Source organism: Triticum aestivum, chromosome 1D, assembly GCF_018294505.1.
Source record: "Triticum aestivum cultivar Chinese Spring chromosome 1D, IWGSC CS RefSeq v2.1, whole genome shotgun sequence".
In the NCBI taxonomy this organism is placed as follows: domain Eukaryota; kingdom Viridiplantae; phylum Streptophyta; class Magnoliopsida; order Poales; family Poaceae; genus Triticum; species Triticum aestivum.
This window is the reverse complement of record NC_057796.1, coordinates 11,556,624-11,563,742: the sequence shown is the minus strand read 5'-3', so window position 1 is coordinate 11,563,742 and position 7,119 is coordinate 11,556,624.

The following is a 7,119-nucleotide window of genomic DNA, read 5'->3' as shown; positions in this document are numbered from 1 at the left end:
GTTGCGAGCACTCGTTGCTTAAAGGTGACTGGCGGGTGTCTGTCTCTCTCACTTTAGTTGAACCGAGTGTGGCTACGCCCGGTCCTTGCGAAGGTTAAAACAGCACCAACTTGACAAACTATCGTTGTGGTTTTGATGCGTAGGTAAGAACGGTTCTTGCTAAGCCCGTAGCAGCCACGTAAAACTTGCAACAACAAAGTAGAGGACGTCTAACTTGTTTTTGCAGGGCATGTTGTGATGTGATATGGTCAAGACATGATGCTATATTTTATTGTATGAGATGATCATGTTTTGTAACCGAGTTATCGGCAACTGGCAGGAGCCATATGGTTGTCGCTTTATTGTATGCAATGCAATCGCCATGTAATTGTTTTACTTTATCACTAAGCGGTAGCGATAGTCGTAAAAGCAATAAGTTGGCGAGACGACAACGATACTACGATGGAGATCAAGGTGTCGCGCCGGTGACGATGGTGATCATGACGGTGCTTCGGAGATGGAGATCACAAGCACAAGATGATGATGGCCATATCATATCACTTATATTGATTGCATGTGATGTTAATATTTTATGCATCTTATCATGCTTTGATTGACGGTAGCATTATAAGATGATCTCTCACTAAAATTTCAAGATAAAAGTGTTCTCCCTGAGTATGCACCGTTGCGAAAGTTCTTCGTGCTGACACACCACGTGATGATCGGGTGTGATAGGCTCTACGTTCAAATACAACGGGTGCAAAACAGTTGCACACGCGGAATACTCAGGTTAAACTTGACGAGCCTAGCATATGCAGATATGGCCTCGGAACACGGAGACCGAAAGGTCGAGCGTGAATCATATAGTAGATATGATCAACATAGTGATGTTCACCATTGAAACTACTCCATCTCACGTGATGATCGGACATGGTTTAGTTGATTTGGATCACGTAATCACTTAGATGATTAGAGGGATGTCTATCTAAGTGGGAGTTCTTAAATAATATGATTAATTGAACTTGAATTTATCATGAACTTAGTACCTGATAGTATCTTGCTTGTCTATGTTAATTGTAGATAAATGGCCTGTGCTATTGTTCCGTTGAATTTTAATGCGTTCCTTGAGAAAGCAAAGTTGAAAGATGATGGTAGCAATTACACGGACTGGGTCCGTAACTTGAGGATTATCCTCATTGCTGCACAGAAGAATTACGTCCTGGAAGCACCGCTAGGTGCCAGGCCTCCTGCAAGAGCAACACCAGAAGTTATGAACGTCTGGCAGAGCAAAGCTGAGGACTACTCGATAGTTCAGTGTGCCATGCTTTACGGCTTAGAACCGGGTCTTCAACGATGTTTTGAACGTCATGGAGCATATGAGATGTTCCAGGAGTTGAAGTTAATATTTCAAGAAAATGCCCGGATTGAGAGATATGAAGTCTCCAATAAAGTTCTACAGCTGCAAGATGGAAGAGAATAGTTCTGTCAGTGAGCATATACTCAAAATGTCTGGGTATAATAATCACTTGATTCAACTGGGAGTTAATCTTTCGGATGATAGCGTCATTGACAGAATTCTTCAATCACTGCCACCAAGCTACAAGAGCTTCGTGATGAACTATAACATGCAAGGGATGAATAAGACAATTCCCGAGCTCTTCGCAATGCTAAAGGCAGCGGAGGTAGAAATCAAAAAGGAGCATCAAGTGTGGATGGTCAGTAAAACCACTAGTTTCAAGAAAAAGGGCAAAGGGGAGAAGAAGGGGAACTTCAAGAAGAACAGCAAGCAAGTTGCTGTTCAGGAGAAGAAACCGAAGTCTGGACCTAAGCCTGAAACTGAGCGCTTCTACTGCAAGCAGACTGGTCACTGGAAGCGGAACTGCCCCAAGTATTTGGCGGATAAGAAGGATGGCAAGGTTAACAAAGGTATATGTGATATACATGTTATTGATGTGTACCTTACTAATGCTCGCAGTAGCACCTGGGTATTTGATACTGGTTCTGTTGCTGATATTTGCAACTCGAAACAAGGGCTACGGATTAAGCGAAGATTGGCTAAGGACGAGGTGACGATGCGCGTGGGAAATGGTTCCAAAGTCGATGTGATCGCGGTCAGCATGCTACCTCTACATCTACCTTCGGGATTAGTATTAGACCTAAATAATTGTTATTTGGTGCCAGCGTTGAGCATGAACATTATATCTGGATCTTGTTTGATGCGAGACGGTTATTCATTTAAATCAGAGAATAATGGTTGTTCTATTTATATGAGTAATATCTTTTATGGTCATGCACCCTTGAAGAGTGGTCTATTCTTAATGAATCTCGATAGTAGTGACACACATATTCATAATGTCGAAGCCAAAAGATGCAGAGTTGATAATGACAGTGCAACTTATTTGTGGCACTGCCGTTTAGGTCATATCGGTGTAAAGCGCATGAAGAAACTCCATACTGATGGACTTTTGGAATCACTTGATTATGAATCACTTGGTACTTGCGAACCGTGCCTCATGGGCAAGATGACTAAAACACCGTTCTCCGGAACTATGGAGAGAGCAACAGATTTATTGAAAATCATACATACAGATGTATGTGGTCCGGAATATTGAGGCTCGTGGCGGATATCGTTATTTTCTCACATTCACAGATGATTTGAGCAGATATGGGTATATCTACTTAACGAAACATAAGTCTGAAACATTTGAAAAGTTCAAAGAATTTCAGAGTGAAGTTGAAAATCATCGTAACAAGAAAATAAAATTTCTATGATCTGATTGTGGAGGAGAATATTTGAGTTATGAACTTGGTCTTCATTTGAAACAATGCGGAATAGTTTCGCAACTCACGCCACCCGGAACACCACAGCGTAATGGTGTGTCCGAACGTCGTAATCGTACTTTACTAGATATGGTGCGATCTATGATGTCTCTTACTGATTTACCGCTATCGTTTTGGGGTTATGCTTTAGAGACGGCTGCATTCACTCTAAATAGGGCACCATCAAAATCCGTTGAAACGACACCTTATGAACTATGGTTTGGCAAGAAACCAAAGTTGTCGTATCTTAAAGTTTGGGGTTGCGATGCTTATGTGAAGAAACTTCAACCTGATAAGCTCGAACCTAAATCGGAGAAATGTGTCTTCATAGGAAACCCAAAGGATACTGTTGGGTACACCTTCTATCACAGATCCGAAGGCAAGACATTCGTTGCTAAGAATGGATTTTTTCTAGAGAAGGAGTTTCTCTCGAAAGAAGTGAGTGGGAGGAAAGTAGAACTTGATGAGGTAACTGTACCTGCTCCATTATTGGAAAGTAGATCATCACAGAAACCAGTTTCTGCGACACCTACGCCAATTAGTGGGGAAGTTAATGATAATGATCATGAAACTTCAGATCAAGTTATCACTGAACCTCGTAGGTCAACCAGATTAAGATCCGCACTAGAGTGGTACGGTAATCCTGTTCTGGAGGTTATGTTACTAGACCATGACGAACCTACGAACTATGAAGAAGCGATGGTGAGCCCAGATTCCGCTAAATGGCTTGAGGCCATGAAATCCGAGATGGGATCCATGTATGAGAACAAAGTATGGACTTTGGTTGACTTGCCCGATGGTCGGCAAGCCATTAAAAATAAATGGATCTTCAAGAAGAAGACTGACGCTGATGGTAATGTTACTATCTATAAAGCTCGACTTGTTGCGAAAGGTTTTCGACAAGTTCAAGGGATTGACTACGATGAGACCTTCTCACCCGTAGTGATGCTTAAGTCTGTCTGAATCATGTTAGCAATTGCCGCATTTTATGATTATGAAATTTGGCAAATGGATGTAAAAACTGCATTCCTGAATGGATTTCTGGAAGAAGAGTTGTATATGATGCAACCGGAAGGTTTTATCGATCCAAAGGGAGCTAACAAAGTGTGCAAGCTCCAGCGATCCATTTATGGACTGGTGCAAGCCTCTCGGAGTTGGAATAAACGCTTTGATAGTGTTATCAAAGCATTTGGTTTTATACATTCTTTTGGAGAAGCCTGTATTTACAAGAAAGTGAGTGGGAGCTCAGTAGCATTTCTGATATTATATGTGGATGACATATTGCTGATTGGAAATGATATAGAATTTCTGGATAGCATAAAGGGATACTTGAATAAGAGGTTTTCAATGAAAGACCTCGGTGAAGCAGCATATATATTAGGCATTAAGATCTATAGAGATAGATCAAGACGCTTAATTGGACTTTCACAAAGCACATACCTTGACAAAGTTTTGAAGAAGTTCAAAATGGATCAAGCAAAGAAAGGGTTCTTGCCTGTACTACAAGGTGTGAGATTGAGTAAGACTCAATGCCCGACCACTGCAGAAGATGGAGAAAAGATGAAAGATGTTCCCTATGCTTCAACCATAGGCTCTATCATGTATGCAATGCTGTGTACTAGACCTGATGTGTGCCTTGCTATAAGTTTAGCAGGGAGGTACCAAAGTAATCCAGGAGTGGATCACTGGACAGCGGTCAAGAACATCCTGAAATACCTGAAAAGGACTAAGGATATGTTTCTTGTTTATGGAGGTGACAAAGAGCTCACCGTAAATGGTTACGTTGATGCAAGCTTTGACACTGATCTGGACGATTCTAAATCGCAAACCGGATACGTATTTACATTGAACGGTGGAGCTGTCAGTTGGTGCAGTTCTAAGCAAAGTGTCGTGGTGGGATCTACGTGTGAAGCGGAGTACATAGCTGCTTCGGAAGCAGCAAATGAAGGAGTCTGGATGAAGGAGTTCATATCCGATCTAGGTGTCATACCTAGTGCATCGGGACCACTGAAAATCTTTTGTGACAATACTGGTGCAATTGCCTTAGCAAAGGAATCCAGATTTCACAAGAGAACCAAGCACATCAAAAGACGCTTCAATTCCATCCGGATTTAGTCCAGGTGGGAGACATAGAAATTTGCAAGATACATACGGATCTGAATGTTGCAGACCCGTTGACTAAGCCTCTTCCACGACCAAAACATGATCAGCACCAAGACTCCATGGGCGTAAGAATCATTACTGTGTAATCTAGATTATTGACTCTAGTGCAAGTGGGAGACTGAAGGAAATATGCCCTAGAGGCAATAATAAAGTATTATTTATTTCCTTATATCATGATAAATGTTTATTATTCATGCTAGAATTGTATTAACCGGAAACATAATACATGTGTGAATACATAGACAAACAGAGTGTCACTAGTATGCCTCTACTTGACTAGCTCGTTAATCAAAGATGGTTATGTTTCCTAGCCATAGACATGAGTTGTCATTTGATTAACGGGATCACTTCATTAGGAGAATGACGTGATTGACTTGACCCATTCCGTTAGCTTAGCACTCGATCGTTTAGTATGTTGCTATTGCTTTCTTCATGACTTATACATGTTCCTATGACTATGAGATTATGCAACTCCCGTTTACCGGAGGAACACTTTGTGTGCTACCAAACGTCACAACGTAATTGGGTGATTATAAAGGTGCTCTACAGGTGTCTCCAAAGGTACTTGTTGGGTTGGCGTATTTCGAGATTAGGATTTGTCACTCCGATTGTCGGAGAGGTATCTCTGGGCCCACTCGGTAATGCACATCACTATAAGCCTTGCAAGCATTGTAACTAATGAGTTAGTTGCGGGATGATGTATTACGGAACGAGTAAAGAGACTTGCCGGTAACGAGATTGAACTAGGTATCGAGATACCGACGATCGAATCTCGGGCAAGTAACATACCGATGACAAAGGGAACAACGTATGTTGTTATGCGGTCTGACCGATAAAGATCTTCGTAGAATATGTGGGAACCAATATGAGCATCCAGGTTCCGCTATTGGTTATTGACCGGAGAGGTGTCTCGGTCATGTCTACATAGTTCTCGAACCCGTAGGGTCCGCACGCTTAAAGTTACGATGACAATTATATTATGAGTTTATATGTTTTGATGTACCGAAGGTTGTTCGGAGTCCCGGATGTGATCACGGACATGACGAGGAGTCTCGAAATGGTCGAGACATAAAGATTGATATATTGGAATCCTATGTTTGGACATCGGAAGTGTTCCGGGTGAAATCGGGATTTTTCCGGAATACCGGGAGGTTACCGGAACCCCCCGGTAACTTAATGGGCCTTATTAGGCCTAGGTGGAAGAGAGGAGAGGAGGCTAGGGCAGGGCCGCGCCCCCCTTCCCCCCAGTCCGAATAGGACAAGGAGAGGGGGGCGGCGCCCCCCTTCCTTCCTCCCCTCCACCTCTTCCTCCTTCCGCTCCTAGTCCAACATGAAAAGGGGGGAGTCCTACTCCCGGTAGGAGTAGGACTCCTCCTGGCGCGCCTCTACCTCCTAGGCCGGCGGCCTCCCCCTTGCACCTTTATATACGGGGGCAGGGGGGCACCTCTCGACACACAATTGATCTACGATCTTTTAGCCGTGTGCGGTGCCCCCTCCACCATATTACACCTTGATAATATCGTAGTGGAGCGTAGGCGAAGCCCTGCGTCGGTAGAACATCATCATCGTCACCACGCCGTCGTGCTGACAAAACTCTCCCTCAACACTCGGCTGGATCAGAGTTCGAGGGACGTCATCGAGCTGAACGTGTGCTGAACTCGGAAGTGCCGTACGTTCGGTACTTGATCGGTCGGATCGTGAAGACGCACGACTACATCAACCGCGTTGTGTTAACGCTTCCGATTTCGGTCTACGAGGGTACGTGGACAACACTCTCCCCTCTCGTTGGTATGCATCACCATGATCTTGCGTGTGCGTAGGATTTTTTTTGAAATTACTACGTTCCCCAACAGTCATAACTAGAGGTTCAGGGTCATTCACAACACGTTCAGGAGATCAATGGAGACCATCTCTAGGTACTTCAAGCAGGTGCTTTTTGCTATTGGGGAGCTTAGAGGAGAGATGATCAGGAGACCATCTGGTCAAATTCTACCCAAGATGCGCGGAAGCCCAAGATGGTATCCATACTTCAAGGTGGGCATAGACAATATACACTTTTCATGGCTTCATATGCTTGTATTGTTCAAGTTGAGCACTAACATAGGCTTGTGATGCCATTTTCAGGATTGCATTGGGGCAATAGATGGTACTCATGTC